This window comes from Bos grunniens, chromosome 16 (genome assembly GCF_055505025.1).
Source record: "Bos grunniens cultivar Pamir isolate PY7600 chromosome 16, Bosgru_T2T1.0, whole genome shotgun sequence".
In the NCBI taxonomy this organism is placed as follows: Eukaryota; Metazoa; Chordata; class Mammalia; order Artiodactyla; family Bovidae; genus Bos; species Bos grunniens.
Window position 1 is genome coordinate 68,287,559 of NC_141180.1, and position 22,645 is coordinate 68,310,203.

A 22,645-nucleotide genomic window follows, 5' to 3' on the forward strand; every position below is an offset into this window, starting at 1 on the left:
TTGTTATGATATTTAAGTGCCTCTGAATAACTAAATAAATGACCTATATGAAGTAAAACATCCGTTCTTTCAAACCGAATTTTTTTTGGTTTGACCTTGAGGTGACAGTCATATCAAATTTTCGAACTTTATCAAGTAGAATGCTATTGGTCTTAGACACCATTTAAAATCACGAAAACTTTCCTCCAGGTGATAGGAGAAACAGCATTTCTAGTCAACAGATATTAACCCTTTACCTAATGAGATTAATTTGTTTCTCTTGGGTTTCAAATCTATCCAGAATGATATCTTTTCGGAGGATTTCTGCTTTATCAGAGATGGCAGACAAACATTTCACCACCCCCTCACCTCTGTTCCTTTCTCCTGACCTGTTTCCTAAGAGGGAAGACGTGGTTGCCGAGCAACAGACTACTCTAAAGAGCACACAGCATTCCACCTCCTTCACTTGGTAAAAGGCAGGCAGTGCAAAGCTAACCTAACCAAGGCGTGGACACCAGGAAGGGGATTGGGTCGGGTCTCCTTTCCCCAGCAATGACAGCATTGTAGTCAGTTGTGGAGTCGAGCAGCCATAGAATTGCACAGCTGCAAAATATCAAATTCCTTTGTAAGAAGTTACTAAATTAGAGTGAATTAAATGTTTAAGTACTAAAAATAACCAGCCTAAGTCTCAGAACATGTAATAAATCAAAAAGTACTGTTTAGTTTCAAGACAATAACTTCTGTTTTCTCATGTGGGTTAGATTAGAAAGCAGAGCAATATCTTATTTATGCAATTTATTTACTTATTAATCTATCTATGAGTCTGTCTAACTTATTTATGTTGGATAGGATATTTGACATATTAATAAATACATGTAATTAATTTCACCTAAAGGATATTCATTAGATTTTTCCCTGACTTCAACTGTACTGTCCTGTATTTACATAGTTGATTTTAAATTGAAAATTCACTTAGTGTTCCAGAAATTAAGATATTTCTTGGTGCTTTCTGTGAACAAGAGTGGCCAAGTCTGCATAATCTCTAAATCGTTTAAAATTTCAGCATATTTTTGTCATCAGACGTGAGTTCCCAAATCTTCAGTAAATTTGCTGCTCTGTCCAAACTTTTAAGCAAATCAATAAGACTCAATAAACTGTATTTGTGCTCTATTTCAGGACTAAAATGAGGCACAATTTCATAAAAGATATGTTTAGTCTCTTTATTGAAAGTAAAAACTCTGAGGAAAACCTTAAATCAGCTAAACATCAATAATGTTTTAAAAAGTTATGAGAACCTTGCAAAAGTGCTATACATTTCCCCCAAATAATGCCCTTTGCAGCCACATGGACGGACCTAGAAATCATCATGCTAAGTGAAATGAACAGAAGACAGGTAACTATCATATGACATATCGCTTATATGTGGAGTCCTAAAAAAATGATCCAAATTAACTTATTTACAAAAATAGAAACAGACTCACAGACATACAAAACAAATTATGGTTAACAAAGGGGTGGAGGGATATATTAGGAGTTTGGGATTTACAGATACATACTACTATATATGGAGAAGGCAATGGCAACCCACTCCAGTACTCTTGCCCGGAAAATCCCATGGACGGAGGAGCCTGGTAGGCTGCAGTCCATGGGGTCGCTAAGAGTCGGGCACGACTGAGCGACTTCACTTTCACTTTTCACTTTCATGCACTGGAGAAGGAAATGGCAACTCACTCCAGTTTTCTTGCCTGGAGAATCCCTGGGACGGAGGAGCCTGGTGGGCTGCCGTCTATGGGGTCTCACAGAGTCGGACATGAGTGAAGTGACTTAGCAGCAGCAGCAGCAGCACTACCATATATAAAACTGAAAAATAACAAAGACCTGCTGTAGAGCACAGGGAACTAACCCTATTCAGTATTCTATAATAACTTATAATGGAAAGAATGTGAAAAAGAATATATATATATATCTAACTAAGTCACTTTGCTGCACACCTGAAACTAATACAACACTGTAAATGAACTACACTTCAATAAAAATATAAATAAATAAAAACCAAAAAAATCCAAAAATAAAAGTGCTCTATTAAAGTAACTAAAAGGATGAATTCTTTCCACTAATATTTACTGAAGCACAAAGCAGTCCTGTAAATCCCTGGATTCAACTTTGTTAGAAGCAGCCACAGTCTGGCACATAAAGTCTTTTAAAGCTGATGGACATACACTTATTTTTTAAAAACCTGTGTACCTATTATGCTTCCTGCACTGTTTAGGTGCTGAGGATATAGCAGTAGACAGATGTAATCTTAACTCTCGGGAACTCACAACTGCAGCTAGATGATGCAAACAATGAGTGAAGACACTCATCTGTTAGCTGGTGAACAGTTCCATGAAAATAAAGAAGGAAGCAAGCAAAGTAAAAGGTGATAGTGACCGACAGGTGACAGTGCAGGTGGAGAAGAGGGCCTGGTTTACAAAGGTGAGGCTCACTGCTATTAAGTAAAAAGTTTGACTCCACCTTTGATGACTCATCACGGATGGCGGTTAGGCCCTGGTTCTCCCCATCTTCACCCTACCCCACATCTGGGCAACCAATAAGAAAGCCTGTGCTCTCCATCGTTTAGGTCTCCATCAGTTTAGAGTCCAAACTTGCGAGCCCCCACCCTGCCTGGGAACTCTCACCTCACCTACCCGCTAACCTCAAGAAAAATCAAAGCCATGTGCCTCCCCCAGCACCCAAGCCACTTGCAGATCCCCTTGGCAGCCTGCCCTGCATCCCTCAGAGATCCTCTTTATATGAGTGGCACACCTCTTCACACCTTGCAGTGTATGTGCGGTCTCATCAGTCTTGACATTCAGACCAGACTTTGGGTGGGGTGGTGAATCCCACCCTCCTCAGGGCAACAGTACAGCAACGACATGGAGCTTCCAGTGAGCTCGAGGAATTTACAACCTTCAGAGAAACAACTGGACCACTGTACATGAATGATCCCATCATTAACTGTTAAGTAGTTACTAGTGAGACTTTGTGAAATGTGAAAGTATTAGTCATGTCTGAATCTTTGCGACCCCACGGGTTGTAGCCTGCCAGGCTCCCCTGATTGGTGGAATTCTCCAAGCAAGAATACTAAAGTGGGGTGCCATTCCCCTCTCCAGGGGATCCTCCAGACCCAGGGATCAAATAGTTACCTAAAGAGTACCATTAAACAAAAAGGACACACATAGAAAGGTCTAGAAGCTCAACTGAGAACAGATAGTGTGTCATAAACTCTACCTACATCTTCACATTTGTTGTAATTTCCTGTAAGCCTGTTAAAGTTTTTGTAAAATAATACTAAGTAAATAAATAAATGTACTGGCTTATTCAAACAAAACATTCATATGAATATTCACCCCAGTGACAAGAGATTCCTGAGGCAAGAGCACAAAATTGCAAACATTTATTCCAGATGCAAACATCTTGCTCTAATCTAGGTGCTAATCTACCTTTAGGGCTTCCGCAAGTTTGATCCCAGGGTCAGGAAGATCCTCTGGAGAAGGGCATGGCAACCCACTCCAGTATTTTTGCCTGGAGAATCCCATGGACAGAGGAGACTGCAGGCTACAATCCCTGGGATGGCAAAGAGTCAGACACTTCAGAAGCAACCCAGCATGCACACAATCTACATTTAGCTTTGCCCTATGAAGGGTGTAAATCTCTACATTTCTGAGAAGGCCCGATGCCCCTTGCACTCCAAGTGCAAAGTGGTGTGCAGGAGCAGCGGGACTGAGATTTCAGGAAGAAGATGGGAACCAGAGATGGGTAAGGGTGAGCAGGGGACCCAGGGGCATCGCTGCTCCAGGAACAGGTGGCCATTCCATCCATGGACACTCTTGGGGACAGAGCAAATATTTGAAACCTCAGTCTCCAAGTCTAAACATCAAGACTATTTCCTGAGTAATTTCACATTATATAAAACAAATTGACCTCTTTATCTCTAGAAGCTGCAAATTGCAGCTATTTCAAGAGAAGACATATAGGTGAATAGTTTGGCCTGAGGTAAGCATTTCATGCATTTTGTTAAAGCAAAATCAAAGTCTAAAATAAGAAATAATAGGACAGAGAAGTGTGGCAGAGCCACTGGGACTTGCCCCTGATCCCTCATGTAATTCAACAGCCTGGATAAAAACCCAACCGCATATTACCTATCCTGCCACAACTGTCTAGGCACCTTTCAAAACAAAATGAATATTCCCTAATATTACTTCACCTTTTTCTGCCACTGCTATTCTGATTTAACACTTTCAGTATTTTTCAGGCATCTTGCCTGTATCCAGAGCTTTCTTAACTTCAAAACAAACTCTCAGCATTATGGTGTTCTAAAGAGGTTTGAATACTGAAAAGACTTATACCCCAAACCATAACTATTTTAACATACAATAATTGCAAAAACAGGAATCCAGTAAAAAAAAATTATGTTTACCTGCTTGGTTTCACAAGATAAGGGTGAATTTTGTGGTTTTTTTTTTTCCTTCCATATTCAGAGTAAAAAGTAACTCCCCAATTATATCAATTCCAAAATAGTCTCAAAGAATCTAGAGACAGGACTTCCCTGGTGGGCCAGTGGTTAAGAATCAGCCTGCCAATGCAGGGGACACAGGTTGATCCCTGGCTGGGGAAGATCCCACACGTCATGTACAACCACTACTGAAGCCTGCGTGCCTGGAGCCTATGCTCCGCAACAGGAGAAGACACTGCAACGAGAAGCCTGTACAGCCGAAACTAGGGAGTAGCCCCCATTTGCCGCAACTAGAGAAAAGGCACACAGCAACAAGTATCCTGCCCAGCCAAAAATAAGTAAACAAATGAATATTAAAAAAAAAAAACAGCCTAGAGACAGAGCATGCTTTGGGTTTCAGTTTTTTACTATGTGACCTGAAACTAAGAAAAAGTTTCAGATTATGAACTCAGAATTTCTTATTTGACTCAAGACAGGCTCTTATATCACTTCAAACTCCATTCATTTTGTTCTTTTTTTTTTTTTTTTTTTCTAGTCCAAGCAAGAAGAAAACAGCACAGTTAAAAAAAAATTAGTTTAAAATATGAAGTCGCATCAAGGAAAAACTACATGAAATCTCCCTCTTTCCTTTATCAGACTTGCTTAAATAACTGGAAGTACAAGGCAATTAAAAATCTAAATTGGAATGTTGACATCATGAGGAATTATCTCCTCCGTAGTGAAGCTGCTAAGATGCTTTGTCTTATCGTTCCATTTTAAAATCTGAAAATCCTGATGTGGGCTCTTATTTTTCACAATGCCTTTTTTATTGACTATTACTGTGCCTTTCAAAGAAATAATTAGAATACAGTGTTAAAACTTTAATGCTGCTGCTGCTGCTAAGTCGCTTCAGTCGTGTCTGACTCTGTGCGACCCCGTAGACGGCAGCCTACCAGGCTCCTCCGTCCCTGGGATTCTCCAGGCAAGAGTACTGGAGTGGGTTGCCATTTCCTTCTCCAATGCATGAAAAGTGAAAGTGAAGTCGCTCCGTCGTGTCCGACTCCTAGCGACCCCATGGACTGTAGCCCACCAGGCTCCTCTGTCCATGAGATTTTCCAGGCAAGAGTACTGGAGTGGGTTGTATGTCACTGTTATTTTGACCTTATGGAAAAGCTTGAATTTTTTTGCTTTCTTCGTTTCATATAAATATTATTCTCAACAGTGTGTAGTCTATTCCTGTATTATATAATCTCTCAAAAAATTTATGGGGAAATTTTTAATTTGGGGAGAAATAAAAGATATGAATAAGAATATTAAAGTAAGCAAGTACTTTCAGAGTTAAGACTGGAAATTAGCCTCATGGTAGCTCTCAGTACAACTCCCTAGTCTTCTGAGCTTCATCTCCAGCTGAGCACCTGAGTCATCAGTAAACATGGAATAAATTATCATGAAGTTAGTCATATCTGTGAAGTGATACATATAAATGTTTCTATAAAACTGTGAATACAAATAAAAGAACAATAACTATTACTCTGACTTCTACTAGTACTGCTATTACAAACTCTATCAATTGTCTAATAATTTACTCATCAGATGAGTTCTGGTCTGTTTGTATAAGACTGTCAAATACCACTCTGAACAGAGTCTTTACAACAGAAAGCTCCTATAGTACCTACATAGTGACAGCCTCCATTTGGTTTTCAGTAATCATCTCAAGCAACTCTTACACACATTATATTATTATGACAACACATTAAATTATGACAACAACATAAACAATGATCACAAATGACACACAAGAGGAAGATGTAGCACAAACGAGCACTCATATCTGGGTGACCATCTCTTTCCAGCCAGGATGAGTTGCTGAGCATAGGGGTCAATGAATGAAGTATAGAAAACTCAGTCAACGGGGAGTTTAGGCCACCAAGGCTTCAAGGAATAGATCCTGCTCCTGTGATCAGTGTGCTGAATTCCCACAAATTTCCTTTACCTCACATTTCATTAGAATGTATTCTAAGAATAAAGTGAGATCACTACATAAAGTTGTGAGACTTGTTAAATAATTTAACAGACACACACATTCTTCACACGATCAGGTGTTACTACTAAGGAAGTTGACTAAGTAAAATGCTACACCGTAAGACCATGAGCTGCAAGGAAATTGAGATCAAGAGGTTTTTCCTGTAATATAAAAATCCTTCAAGGGGAAATTCAGAATTATATTTTTAAAATTCTCTCTCTCTTTCTTTAAGCTAAAGAACCATAACAACAAATCTGAACTTGAAAGAAAATAAATTTTTCAGTAGCAGTTTATTAATGTAAGGCTTCATCACAGTGTGTAAGCACAGAACATCCACGATCATCCATGATCCATGTATACCCTGCTTATTTAAAACAGATAACCAACGAGGACCTACTTTACAGCACAGGGAACTCTGCTCAGTATTCTATAGTAATCTAAATGGGAAAAAAATGTGAAAAAGAATGTATACATGAATAGGTAATAACTGAATCACTTTGCTGTAGCCCTGCAACTAACACATCGCAATCAACTCCAATATAAAATAAAAAATTTTTTTAAAAGTTGTCATCTTTCACAGATGGCCAAAGACACATGGAAAAGATGCTCAACATGCTAATCATCAGGGAAATGCAAATCAAAACCACAATGAGTTATCACCTCACACTTGTCAGAATGGCTAGTATCAAAAAGAATACAAATAAACAAATGCTGATGAGGATATGGTGAAAAAGAAACATTCATCTGCTGTTGGTGGGAATGTAAATCAGTACAGTCACTCTGGGAAAGAGTATGGGGATTTTTCAAAAGACTAAAAATAAGAACTACCATATGACCAGCAATTCTACTTCTGGGTATATATCATAAAAAAACAACCCACTAACTCAAAAAGATACAATGTTAATAGCCGCATTATTTGCAATTGCTAAAATATGGAAGCAACCTAAGTATACAGCAACAGATAAACAATGGAATACTGCTCAGCCATAAAAAATAATGGTATTTTGCCAATTGTGGCAACCTGGATGAACTTCGAGAGCATTATGCTAACTGAAATAAGTTGACAGAGAAATACTAATACTATATAATATCACTTACATATAGAATCTAAAAAAAAAAACAACAGATTAGTGAATAAAACAAAAAAGAAGCAGACTCACAGATACAGAGAACAAATTAGTCGTTACCAGTAGGGAGAAGGAAGAGGTAGAGATGAAAGAGAGGTTGTTATGAGATTATGTGAATCATGTGTGTGATGCTTTTGAAAATTGTAAAGCACTACAGAATTTAAATAATCTTTTATTCAATTAAAAAATAAAAAGATATATCAAAAAAGGTACTTGTCTTTCAAGCATGATCACATTCAGAATTCAACACTTAATAAGCAGTCATTTAAAACTAATTTTGGAAATTAAAGTAGCATATAACTTCCCAAGTCATCATATCTTTCATTCTAATACCTATTTTATTTTAAACAGTTTAGAATATTACTGTCTCTTAGCCTTCAGAGTTTGAGTAGCATATGATGGAAAAATGAGTCATCTATAAATGTATTCAACTCTAACAAGTCATACCGATTCCCCCTCAGACACACCAAAATTTTTCATACCTGCATATACAAAAAAGAAACAAGATGTAATTAATGAAATATCTATCTACCACTCTTAAGTTATTTTTCATGCTACCCTCCAAACACACACATGCAAATACACAAATTAGGATGTCAGAAAACACAATATTTTTTAATGTGAAAAACCAGCATCCTTGTTAATACTAAAACCATTTTCCCAGACCTTTTAGAATTCCTCCAGGACAATTTTGACAGAGATTTAATCTTAATGACATAAACAAAGTTGTTGCTCAATAGTTCATTTCATAAAACCAGAGGGAAAAACAGAGCAACTGTACAACAGTAAATCACTCCTTGGATCTTAAGTACTCCTCTTGGTAACGAGCCAGGCCATTCTTCAAGAGTGTGTAGTTTCCTTAGAGAGATACTGATTTTAATTTTACTAGCTTGGCTATTCTTTCTTTATAAGTCTGCAGGTTTCTCAGAAAGATACAAATTTTAATTGCAGATATGTGGAGAAAGAAAAAATGTGCATATTTATTCAGATTCCTGAAAGACTTATAAAACCTTTTCAACATAGGCTCTCTTAATTCAAAATTTATGGAAACCTAGATAGAGAATGAACTGAAATTCATCCTTAATCTGGGAAGAAGAAAACATTAATGAAATGTGAAGAAAACATTAATGAAACGTGAATAAAAGAAATTTAACCAATTGATGGAGTCAAATTTTTTTATAGCTGTTTTATATTTTATATTTAATGCATTTCATGTGATATTAATAGCAATACTAATTCACATGTGAATACCATACCTAGAAATTAATAGCTGTTCTTCACATACCAAAACTGTGATGTGTTTGAGTTATAAAGTAAACATGAAATAATATTCCTGTCTCATTGTTTATAGCATGCATATCACAATACTCATGCATCACTGTGGTATTTTTAAATTTTTCTAACAAAATTTTCTGTTATTTCTTGATATTTTGTTTATTACTTCTTGAGGTAGAAACTAATTCTTTCTGCATACATTCCACAACACCTACAATGAGTAAATGCTCATTGATTTAAACTTTTCCTTAAATTTTATTAAAATATGTAACTATGTGATAATTATAATGTATTTTTAGAATTATTATTTAATTTTAATTATATTCTCAGTTGCAATGTTATGGATCTAGAGTAATTCCTGGTTTTTTCTAGGCGTGTTGAGTCACTTTCAGTCATGTCCATCTCTTTGTGACACTATGGGCTGTAGTCCACCAAGTTCCTCTGTCCATGTGGTTTTTCAGACAAGAATACTGGAATGGGTTGCCATTTCCTACTCCAGAGGATCTTCCTAACTCAGGGATCCAACCTGAGTCTCCCACATCTCCTGCACTGGCAGGCAGATTCTTTACCAGTGTACTACGTGGGAAACCTATTAATGTTAGCTAAGAATGATTCATAAAGTCAGATGTGCATATGTAAATAAATCCTGCAAAAAATATTTGAAGTTTTCTAAAAACTAAAATACATCTTTCTACATAGTTATATGCCTCTATAATAAATAAATACTACAACATTTGATCAATTATATATAATATTAAAATGCATTAATGGGGTGAACAAATTCTAACAACAATACTTTGATATTGGAATTACTTAGCTTATTGTGAACACATATAATGTTATATGTGGCTTTTTGATAAAAGAAGAAATCTTTAATCTTTTTCATTAAAGATTGTTCTTTATTAACATTTCTCTCATTAACATTTAGATTTCTTAAATTCTATTATTCATTATATCAAGTAAATTTTTCTACTTTTATTCATTGCTAAGATTTTGAAAATTGTACATTTATTCTAGCACTTCAAGATTTTTGTAGAAAAAACTGCTTCATTCATGTCATTAATGATATTATATATTTAGATTTAATTCCTATTTAGTCTATTTTTTAGACTTTTAAGCCAAAAAGTTTATACCCACTTCTATCATGCAGCTTTAGATTTTGAAAAAAAAAAAAAAGTTCAGTGTAAATTTTTGTTGTTAATTACACTAGCTTTGGTTGGTTACTGCATTACCATAAATTAATACCTTAGGATACCATCTCTGAAACTTAAGATGCTTTTCTGCTACCAATGTCAATAACTATTACACATTTAACTGATTAAAATACTCTGTAGTTTTACTTTTTAATAAATACAAAACTAATCTGATAATCTTCTACTGATGCAAATGTTGGCGCGTCTCTAGCACAGAAATAACCATGCCCTTGCCCTTTATTTTCTAGCCCTAAGTCATTTTCTTGGAAAAATAACTATGTTACACTGATGTAATATAGTAAACCCTAGTTCTTTGTGGAACCTCAATGATACTGTTTAGAAATTCAAGTGGATTATATAAAGTGGGTCCTTCTGTAATAGTATAACTTGAATTAGCATGATTTACCACTGGAAGCATGAAAAAAATATCACATAATCTATTTTTTTTCTTATTTGTCATTTTGTTAAGTATTCAGAGTCTTTTTACTTTTCTCCTGTTTGTAAATGTCTGTAGTTTAAACACTGTGGAGGTGAGACTAATTCAACATACTTCCTTATATGGAACTAAATTGAGAAACAAGTTAGAAATATGCCATTAAATCTTTTTATATATAAATTTTGTCTTATAAAAATCCCAATTGTCTCTTTGGATTCCTTCAAATTTATCAAACATATACTATCCAGATATGTCAGTTTGTCTGTTTTGATTGTTAGACTGGCTTAAAAACTTCATATGAACTGGTCACATCAATCCAATTCAAAAAATAATTTTGGAGACTCTATCTGATATACACAGCAAATACAGCTATATTCCAGGTAATTGTAGATACAGGCCTATTCTTTCTTCCAGGATGTTAACTTTATTCGCATCTATAATTCCAGTTTTATCTCAGTTATTATAATGAAGATTTCTTCTTTCATCTCAAGATTTCTGAAGAAGAGGGTAATAAAACCAGGCTTAAGTATTATTTTTGCACAAAATGACTGATTTAAAGTCTATAATAATGCAATGCCTGGGATGACTTTAAACTAGTACACAATCATCTTCCAATCATGTTTAATTTAAAATTCCACCTTTTTTAGATGAAAATGTTCCTTCCAATCTTCTTCAGAGCTTCGGGTTTTTCATCTAAACATTTCAGGTTCTGCCAACACAGCCTCTGTAATTAGTGGCTCCAGGCCAGTAAATTCATCCTGCATGTCAGTTGCTCCATTTCTAACTTCAGCCCACGATGTGGAAGCAAATCATTACACTGGCTTCTCAGACTTGAAATTGAACTTGACAAACATTCTTTGGGAGTTATACAGAATAAGAACGCAAGCTACAGACAGCAAGCAATGACACCTGTTACAAAGGCCATGTCTAAGCACATTGGGTGTATTGAGTTACTGCTGACTTCAAGGAAAGTGATGAGCATGTAATAAAAAATACATTTTATCCCTGGATTCCTAACACATCTCTAAAGGCATATAGGAAATATCATGCTTCTCGCTGAACCTGGGACTTCCAGGTTCCACGTGATGTAAATATGTTTTATTTGCTATTTAAATAATGTCCATTTTGGTATATTATCCCAATGGATCTCATGACCATCCACATTGCCACAAGAGTTAGTCTCAACAGCAGCGTTATGAAAGGAAAACCATCATACATTTGTGATTAGTGCTGAGAAAGTCAGAAGTCATCAAAAAAAGCATAAAGCAATTTCAAAAGATGTTAGAACAACAAAAGAAATTAAGAATCTTTTAACACCATGTCTTAATTTTACCTGAAAGAAAACACAGATTCAGGGAAAAAATCAAGAGCCCAGGGTCAAAAAGCTAGTCAGTGACAGAACTGAGAACAAAAACCAAGTCTCCTTACTTTCATTCTGATATTTTCAATCTTCTATCAGTGAATTTCCAGGGAAACAAATATATAATTTAAACTACAAATTCCAAATATTTTGTTAATGAATAAAATAGACTGGAGGAACAAGAAGAAGTTTTAAAATATTCTAAACAGAATTTTTAAAAAGATCATTGCAGTAACTTTTAGTAAGGTAATAAATACACTAGTTGGATTATTTTTTCCAAAATAGCTAATACAGGTTCAAAATCCCACATTAACACACAAACTATTTGGAACTGGTAGTTGTAAAGAAGGAAAACGTAGTTGATAAAGTAATGATCTGGAGAAGTAACCCTAAGTTTATGTATCTTGGGATATATAGTAGAAAATTTGGAAATTGTAAAAGCTTAAATTATACGTTTGTTTCCCTGGAAACAATTGTAAAATTCAAGAATCTGCAGGCAGAAATGTGCTTTGTTTTGGGCTAACTTGTTGTTAAAGGGTGATACACTCAGCCATGTTCCCCTCCAGCTTCCTTCCATCTCCAGGGCTGCATTCAAAGGGACAACATGGCATTGTAGGCTTTGGTCTCTAATTAGTTTCATGCCTGTTGTTACAGCATCTGAGCACAAAAGAAGCTCAGTGGATTTCTTTTGAAAATGAAGATACTGGTTGAGTTTTGATTGGTGCTTTAAAACACATCCTGAGGAAATATTGCATCTTTTACACCTGTACATTTCTGACCTCATAAGAGAACGAGTGTTCCCAACAGCTTACAGGTATTATTTATTACTTCTAAGGAGAACAGAAACTCTTGAAAATGTATACAGGCCCATAATATCAGTACTTCCACTGATAGCTATAAAATGAAAATGAATAAATAAATGAAATATCAGAAATTGTGTTTGCCTTGCCCTCTCATATAAATTATGATGGGACGACAAAAAACCCCACAGTGAATTCAAATAATTAAACATCAGTGTTACCAAAACAAAACAAAAAAAATGGCTCCTAGAGTGTAACTGAGCAGGAACCTGTGGGCCCTTCCCAGAACAGAACCCCCAACCCCTCAGTCCAGTGTCCACTCTCAGCCCCTTGTCCATAGAAAAACTTTAGCCTCCTAGGCTTTCCCAGAGTTTCAAAGAGTATATTTAATCAGAGAAGTCAGAAAATGCAGAAAAAAAGGAAAACAGTCAAGCAAGACAAAATAATAACAGTTTAGCCATTAAACACAGTCAAGGACATTTAGTTCCTCCTCAGGGGCTTCCCTGGTGGCTCAGAGGTTAAAGCATCTGCCTGCAATGCAGGAGACCTGGGTTCAATCCCTGGGTTGGGAAGATCCCCTGGAGAAGGAAATGGCAGCCCACTCTAGTATTCTTGCCTGGAGAATCCCATGGACGGAGGAGCCTGGTGGGCTACAGTCCAAGGGGTCGCAAAGAGTCAGACAGGACTGAGCGACTTCACTTTCTTTTCACTTTCAAGGGATATAGATAACATTCTGAGCCATGTCCCTTGAACTGTTTTGTAGATACTAAAACCCCCACCAGGTGGAAAAAGTTAACTATATGCTGCCCACAAGCATGTGGACCCCAGTTCCTTAGAACCAGAGGTTGATGATGTTGACTCCTGGTTACCTCACCACCAACCCAGGAGAAAAAGTGTCCATGAGTGAATCATGAACCCCACAACCCCTCTCCCTCACCCTGTCTTTAAAAACCTTTCCCTGAAGGTCTTTAGGGAGTTCAGATATTTTGAGCACTAAAACTACTGGACTTCTTGCTTATACCCTGCAATAAATGCTGCTCTTTTCTTCACCACCACCTACTGTCAGTAGATTGAGTTGAACATGGACAGGTAGACCCAAATTTGGTTTGGTAATAAGAGGACTACATCTAGAAATGTGTAAGGCATAATTCAGATCCACATTTGTAAAGATTCTTTGATCAACCTATGACCTTCAATGACCTATGACCCAATGGCCACACTACCACCAAGGGACTTTGTGGTACCTGCTACATTTCTTCATCCATTCGCAGCGATAACTCCTTCTTCCAGTAACAGTAGAACACTTGGTGGCCCACAAACAATCTTTGGGTCACAGAAATGTTTGGTCCTAGAAACAGAAGAACAAAAGAGGTAAGTTCAAATCTCAAAGGGTCAGGGAAGAATTGTCTTAATATGGAAACAGAAACTAAATAATTTGCAAAATGATAAGGAATAGTATCACATCAATTACATTGCTTCAGATCAGGCTTTTTCAAACACTTATTGGAAACCTACCAGTAGGTATACCAGACCACATGCTAAAAGCATTCATTTACATCTTATTTACTCTTCACAGCAACTGTGTGAATAGGCATAGCTATACCTACTTTGAAAAGAAACTGAGAGTTCAGGAGACTAATAACATAATTGAGGTAACACAACAGGTAAAGACAGAGGTGTTTTTTTTTTTTTTTTTTAATTCCTCTATTATTTGTTCTTCAGCAGAGGTAATAGGAGCTTTCCTGGTAGCTCAGCTGGTAAAGAATTCACCTGCAATGCAAGAGACTGCGACTTGATTTCCGGGATGGAAGGATTCTCTGGAGAAGGGATAGGCTACTCACTGCAATATTCTTGAACTTCCTTGTGGCTATGTTGGTAAAGAATCCACCTGCAATGTGGGAGACATGGGTTTGATCCCTGGGTTGGGAAGATCCCCTGGAGTAGGGCATGGGAACCCACTCCAGTATCCTTGCCTGGAGAATCCCCATGGACAGAGGAGCCTGGTGGGCTACGGTGCACGGGTCACAAAGAGTTGGACATAACTGAGTGACTAAGCACACAGCACAAAAGTAATAGAGCATGTTGGAAATTCCACTGTCATGAATTCAATATTTTGAAAAATATATATAATATTTACTGTTCTATGTCTGAGTGGAATTTGGCTTACAACATGTTTTCCCATCAGAAGAATTTATCTTGCCAATTTACGGTAATACAGTCCTTTCCAATGTAAAATTAAATCAAATCAAGTCCTATTTCTATTGCTCTCTACCACCCCTTCTTTTCCCTTCCCTCCCCAAAGTTATGTGATTTCCAGTGGCCTTACATGTTTTCCCGGAACTGAATCTAGGGCAGCTTGTCCATGTAATGGCGTGTACTATCTCTGGCCTTCCCTGAGCCCAGCTGATCCTGCCTTGTCTAGGTATCATCTTCTCTATCACATCTGCTGTTCATTTCTGTGATCCTCCATGACATTCAGTGATGGGTCCACACTCTATATATCCCTTCTTCCGGTGGTGAAGCAGTCACATTTATCTCCATGCCTTTCTTGTAAACAACAGTAAATTTATAAATCTTCCCTCAACACGCCTGGCCTGGATGTGCAAAACTCCATAACATGGCTATGACTCAGGTTGGTCCACAAGGTACTACAGTCAACCACTGACAATCACAACTCCTATATTCCAAGACATTAGCCATCTTGTTAAGCTGTGCCCTGAGACACGTTAAGTCATGGAGATATCTCAGAGAGTATATTCAGCTCTGAAATATCTCCAAACTTACAGAGTATCTCCAGAGTCATGCCTTCTCCCTGGACTCAGCTGAGAAGATTATAGCAAAGATTGAAATTCTTTCCAAAGACCCAGCAACCAGTAAACTACATACATTTTCTTCCAATCTCTTTCCTGCCCTGTGGATGAACTCCCCGCTCACCCTGTCTTCTTCAAGAATGGCTCCTGGGAAGAAAATCATTAAGCAGAATGTCTACAGTCCACAATCTCTCTTGTAGCAGGAGGGAGATGGGGAGACACCCTTGGAAACAAAGAAGCTAATTTACCAAATCTCCTTGCAGTCAAGCAGACAACAGGTCTGCTGGTATACACACTAATCACCTCCCTCTCAAGAGGGTCCTCATCTATGAAAATATTTTAGCAGAATATACTTCATTTGTCTACAACTGTTTGTACTAAACAAATCTGGAATCTACAAATTTATAGTGCATGGCTTCCTAGAAAATGTCACATAAGCTATACAACCACCTGGAAATGAAATGATAATGTGTCACAGCAAAATGGCCCTCTTTTGTGTCATTTATGCAGGCACAAATATCACACAGAGGCTCTCTGCATAACCTGAGCCAGAGCACATCCTGCCTGGCAAGAAGTAATCTGAGTAACTGCACTGAAGGGCCGATTCTCTCCCTGTTTCACCTGTGCCTCATGATTGTATGTCTTCTTGAAGTCATTGGCTAAGCTTGTTATTGGGAAAGATTTCTCATGTGAATCAGTCTGCTTTGACAATCCAGCCCTTTGTGCTGTCTCTACTCATCTCCAGTTCTCTCTCACTGGGTTTAAGCCCTGTTCTGAGTCATCAAAAGTTGAGCTGTTGATATTAAAAAATAAGATTATAAAATTTACTAAATGATTTTTTCTTTAAAGTACTGCTCTTTACCAATAAAAGGAGGGATATTTCTGACTATTGTATACTTAATTCAGTGTGTATAAAAGACTTGCTGATGCTTAAATGGTGAGAAGAGTAAGGATGGCAGCGATAGTAAAAACACATAATCCAATACAGTTAAGTTCCCTACATATGAGTAAGTTCTGTCCCAAGAATGTAAGTCCAGCTTGTTTTTAAGTCCAACAAAGCTAGCCCAAATATAAAACTAACACAACTGGCTATATAGTCCTGTACCGTAACCGCTTTATAATACTTTTCACACAAATGATACATAAAAAACTAACAAACACAAAAAATGAAGAAAATAGTTTTAATTTATGGTACAGTACCTTGAAAAGTACAGTAGCACAATAGCTGGCATGTAGGGGCACATTTGCATCCTTGAAAGTTGGTTTGTACATAAGGAACTCACTATATTAAAATATAAACTAGTAGTTTTATTTCAGAAGTTTACTGTGGCAGTATCACGACATCATCTTTAAAATACATTAGAGTCACATTTTGACTACCTTATCTTCCTAACAGGATGAGTACTTAACTATTTTAGCTAGATGCAAATAGTTATTAGTATAAATTTTGTTAATATTATAAGTAAGTTGATAAATTCCTATGTCATTTCAAGTATTGTTTAAAAACAAACATGGACGATTAGTGACCTCTGTGATCTTGCCTCGGACATGGATAAAAAGATTGAGTGCAAAATTCAATTATAACAATAAAATTGTGAGAATTAGATTTATTGAATTCTTATAAAGATGCTTCTATATAAGTTTATCCAACATTATTTGATTATTTAAAAAGTTACATATATACAAATATGGCTAAACATGACATAAGATGACCATTTCATGAACAAAGTATCATATTCAATAATCAAAACCCAATAAATGAGTCTCAGATCTATATTAAACAAATTTAATACAAAACCTCTAATCTATAGAAATTAGCCATTTGCCTTATGATATGAATTATATTTTTAACTTTAATTGAAACTAATTGCAAATGAATAAAAATTACAGTTACAAAAGAAAAAAAGTAACATTCTAGGTTTTCCAAATGAATCTACCATTATACCATTATACACCAAACTGTATCACACATACTTGAGAATTTAATTATGTCCTATTAAAATTAAGTATATTTCAACTAGTAACTTAAATAGTCTATTTTTCATGCTTACATTTGGTATCTTTTCTTGTTAATGATATAAAAGAGCTAAAAATTTTTTATAACTGTAGAAAGGGAAAATAAGACAGACTTTAAAAAAGAAAGTTTAAAACCTCATTTAGACCATTTCTTTTAAAACAAATAGGAATGAAAATAGTTCTGGTAATATTTCCTAGTACCACAAATTTCCCAGTTTAAAAATTAGAATTCGTATGAGGTTCTGCAAATGTGTTATTCCTTATGAGAAACTAGGGTTATTTTATTATTGGAAGGAAATATCAGAATATAATTATAATATAAAATATTAAAATCCAACATTTCTACAGGATCTTAAGGAGACATATTATGCCAGTGTTCTTTAGGGGAAAATATTATAACAAACAGAAGTGACAGCATGGCTCTAGGGTAAATCTATACATTTAAATAAAAGTACAGTAATGCTGTTCACATACAAACTATTTCTTATATCAATGATATATTATTATGTGGTGCCAAAAGGATTCAGATAATGTGTCTACATAGCCCGGAACTAAATGTAATAAAACCAGACCAGGATCTGTTTAAATTTATGTGTTTTTTTGTGCACATTACTATAGAAAGAAGAGTTTTTCAAGCAACATTCAATAAGATGCCTCACTAGATACAAACTGTTCTACTTTTAACAGAGAACTGCCCAGGCAAAATCAAGCTGCCCAGGTGAAATAATAAACCAAAAGTGTGTGTTACTAGAATGGTATTTTGTGGGAGTATATCATCACACAATGCAGTCTATATTTTAGAAGAGATGGAAAAGAAATTTGGTATGTCTTCATTCATCATAATATGGTATATATTCGACTATGAGCTTTTTTATATATAAATTTTTACCCCGAGTCTTGAATACAGTATGTATGACTACAAATCATTAATAAAACTTTCTACTCTTTTATACATTTGGATATACGGTCTGAATGTGGCATACCCAGGCTGTAGCACAGAAAACTTAGCTTATTGTTTCAGTATAAGAGGAAGAAAGGAGGGGAGAAAGGGAATAAAACCCTGCTTGAATTTAAAAACAAAAGTGATTTCCATATTAAAATAAGGTCAACCCCAAAAGAATGCCCTGTTTTTCAGCTTGTGGATGCCCTTGGATGGAAAACTCTCCTGTGTATTTGTCAACAAGAGTCTAAGCGACTTCACTTTCACTTTTCACTTTAATGCATTGGAGAAGGAAATGGCAACCCACTGCAGTGTTCTTGCCTGGAGAATCCCAGGGACGGTGGAGCCTGGTGGGCTGCCATCTGTGGGGTCACACAGAGTCAGATACGACTGAAGTAACTGAGCAGCAGTAGTAGCAGCAAGAGTCATATACTAACTAATCTCTGTCAACTCAACATAGATAGTCAAAATACAAAGGGGTAAACTATTCCTAATTAACTATTGAGACCACACAACATAATACTTAATAGTTCATAAATAAACAATCAGAATAATTTTTATAAATGCTTGCTTGATTAATTTGTATCTCTCTAAATTAAAATTCAACTCAATGAGTTTATGAGGTTAGACCAGTGGTTTTCAATCCAGAATCCTGGACTCCAGGATTCATGCCAAATGGACTCTAAAATAACAATAATGATGCTAATAATAATATGGATAAAATAATAACAAACATTTATTATGTGCTTACTGTCTTCAGAAATTCCATATATGTTACATGCACAAAATTTTTAATCCTTTACAATAAAACTATGAGCTTTGGGATTCTTCATTCTAAAATGAGGAGGAGATAAATGCAGAGAGATATGAGGAAGCTTTTACAGGGTCATTCCATTAGTAAATCGCTGATTGATTTGAACCCAAGCAACCTAGATATTTTAATCACTATACATGCCACCTTCCAAGGTAGTCATGGGAAGGCTATGAACTATTTTCAATCCCCATATGTCTTATAGACATTGCCCATTTATCTATTTTGGATGAACTAAATAAAACACTGTTCTTTTGACACCGGTCAAAATTATGTCAATTCAGAGTGGTAACACTAATTGATAACAAATTTTGATCCGAAGTCTGTAGGCATCTTTAGACGCAAGGAAGATCATGACTTATCCAGCCTTTTAGAACCAGTCGGTAGAAAACTTGGCTTTTTGGGTTTCTTGCCAGTATGTTCCTGAACTTCCATCTACTTTCTTTAATGTAATAGCACATCAGAATCGCCTTCACACAGTGTTTTATGGTTTTCACTGCACTTGCTCACCTTAGCACATTCAAAACATCTGGAGCTAATGTTTTAAAGACTTGCAAACTTTTAAAGTGGCTTCTATGCTCAGAAAAAAAAAATGAAACAAGGTAGAACCTACTTTTTATCCAGTCAGCACATCCTCTGGCAACATCCTCTGTTCTTTCCATCTAATTTTAAGGTGCCCAGTTGCAATGGTGTATAACAACCTGATAAGGATTCATTGCAAAATTCAGTCACGGGGTAGGTCAATCTGAAAAAAAAAAATAATGTTCACATAAATCCGACCTGGATCAAAATTTTTATTGCAGACATGAAAGTAAGCTAGGGTTGGGGAAAAAAATGAAAGAGCTATAGAAATGTAGCATACTCATAATCTTTCATTTCTGCCCTGGAGAGGCTTGAAATGTTGAAGCCAGGAAATAGAATATGATCAAACAGCCCCACTTGTATGTGACTAAATTGATAAAAACCGTGGAAACCTAAATCTAAATTATGAAGTATATTTATGAAGTCCTATCAAACTGAATTGTTATCTTTAGGTGCTTTAAACAGAAATTCTGAACACTGAATAATGGCCCAATAAATGCTTAATGAGGAAATGAATATATGGTTCTACCAATCCACGCTTTATCTTTTGAGATGGTTTCTTTCACATCTCGAAAATCCACATGAAGCCCAAGACTTGCATCCTATTCCGGGTGTTTTGTGGAAGAAGGAGAAGGTGCTGTATTGCCCAGAGAAGAAACTCAATGCATTTTGAATACTGAGAAGTTACTTTAAAATACGAGTAGAAGTACAATACATGTCATAACATTATTTGTTTGCAGTAATGAATGGTCACAACACCCACAAATTTTCTGCTAATCACAACTGGTAAAACAAAAACAATGTAAGATGGTGACAGATTTGACATGTAAGCCATTTAGTTAATATTAAACTGTCATTTGGTAGGTTAAAGAAATTGGAGACAAATATTCAAAATTGAATGTCCAATGCATATAACCATTTTAAAGCTTTAAGTGTTTAATTTGAGAAAGATTATACAGAACAGAAAAACATCCAATAGTTCAAATTTTGAGAAAGGGGAAATTCCACCATGTATAGATAAGGATGAAGAAGGAAAGAACATAATCTCCTAATTGCACACACTTAAAATGGTGTGTCTTGTATTGTTTGAATATTGGGCAAACTGCAAATACATCTACAGTATCAGTCTTCAATTGTAAGTGCTGGAATGCAAAGTCATGCAAATATTATATATCTATTCCTCAACCCTCCCCTAAAAATGAAGGGAAACACTTTCTTGAGTATTTACTATAGCAGTGTATCATAACATTTTAACCCTATGCTTTTGATATGAATAAAAAAATCAGTTGGTAAATGTGCATAGGATTTCTCCAAATATCATTCCTATTACTACTATTTGACATAAAAAGTTAAAAGTAATATACAAACAATGTAATAATACTCAGCCATAAAAAAGAATCAAATAATGCCATTTGCAGGGTGGATCTAGAGATTATCATACTAAGTAAAGTAAGTCAGAGAGACAAAGACAAATACCCTATGATATCACTTACATGTGGAATCTAAAATATGGCACAAATGAATCTATCTGCTAAACGGACTCACAAACTTAGAGAACAGATTTGTCATTGCCAAGGGGGCAGGGGTATGTGAGAAGGATGGATTGGGAGCTTGGGATTAGCAGATGCAAACTATTACATATAGGATGGATAAACAACAAGGCCCTACTATATAGCACAAGGAACTAAATTCAGTATCCTATAATAAAACATAATGGAAAAGAATATGAAAAAATATATATATATAGTAAATCAAGTACACATCAATAAAATACTTTTTAAATTCAAAATGATCACCCCCAAATTGTCCTTTAATGAAGAATCTACTATAAAAATTTTGTTGTCCTTAAAGACAAAATTCATGAATATTTCATGAATCAAGGAAATAAAGGGAATGAGGCGAGATAGTTCATCAGTGCTGACGCAGTAACTCACAACTGCTAGGGAAAGTGATCTTCAACACAATTTCTGTTTTTTGACTTTTATTTGAGCTGTATTTCCAACAATAACAACAAAATAAGTAGCAGGAAAAAATATTCTCTATGTTGGAAAAAATAGATATAATCTAATTACAAATTGCAAAGTTTTCAGGGACTGATATAGAGGAGAACTACCCAAGTTTAAGAGTTACTGTAAAGCTACAGTTGGAGAAGGCAATGGCACCCCACTCCAGTACTCTTGCATGGAAAATCCCATGGACGGAGGAGCCTCGTAGGCTGCAGACCATGGGGTCGCGAAGAGTCGGACACAACTGAGCGACTTCACTTTCACTTTTCCCTTTCATGCATTGGAGAAGGAAATGGCAACCCACTCCAGTGTTCTTGCCTGGAGAATCCCAGGGACGGGGGAGCCTGGCGGGCCGCCGTCTGTGGGGTCGCATAGAGTCGGACACGACTGAAGCGACTTAGCAGTAAAGCTACAGTAATCAAGACAGTGTGGTACTGGCAAAAGAACAGACAGACAGATCAAAAGGATGGAATGCAAAGCCCAGTAATGGGCCCATAAATACATTCAACTGATATTCGACAAGGGGCAAAGGCAATACAATGCAGCAAAGATAGTCTTTCCAACAAATGGTGCTGGAACAACTAGACATCCACACCCAAACAAATAAATAAAAACTCTAGACACAGACCTTACATCCTTCACAAAACTGAACTCAAAATGGATCACAAACTTAAGTGTAAAATGCAAAATTATAAAGTCCTAGAAGATAACAGAGGAGAAAATCTAGATAGATATTGTGTATAGCATTTTAGATACAACACAAAAAGCACAAATCATAAAACTGATAAGCTGGACTTGGTTAAAATTAAAATT

The 22,645-nt window shown here is 36.1% G+C and overlaps 1 long non-coding RNA gene across 1 annotated transcript in view; it reads right to left on the reverse strand.

Annotated features, from left to right (window-relative positions):
- The window catches only part of LOC147356959 (uncharacterized), a 32,215-nt gene extending 12,222 nt beyond the window's left edge, over positions 1 to 19,993 (reverse strand). Inside the window, exons 1-2 of the long non-coding RNA XR_015143684.1 lie at positions 19,858 to 19,993; positions 13,912 to 14,015 (exon numbers count right to left, since the gene is read on the reverse strand). This is a non-coding gene — a long non-coding RNA (uncharacterized LOC147356959). The remainder of the gene's footprint in view (positions 1 to 13,911; positions 14,016 to 19,857) is intronic.
- Between the last annotated feature and the right edge of the window lie 2,652 nt (positions 19,994 to 22,645).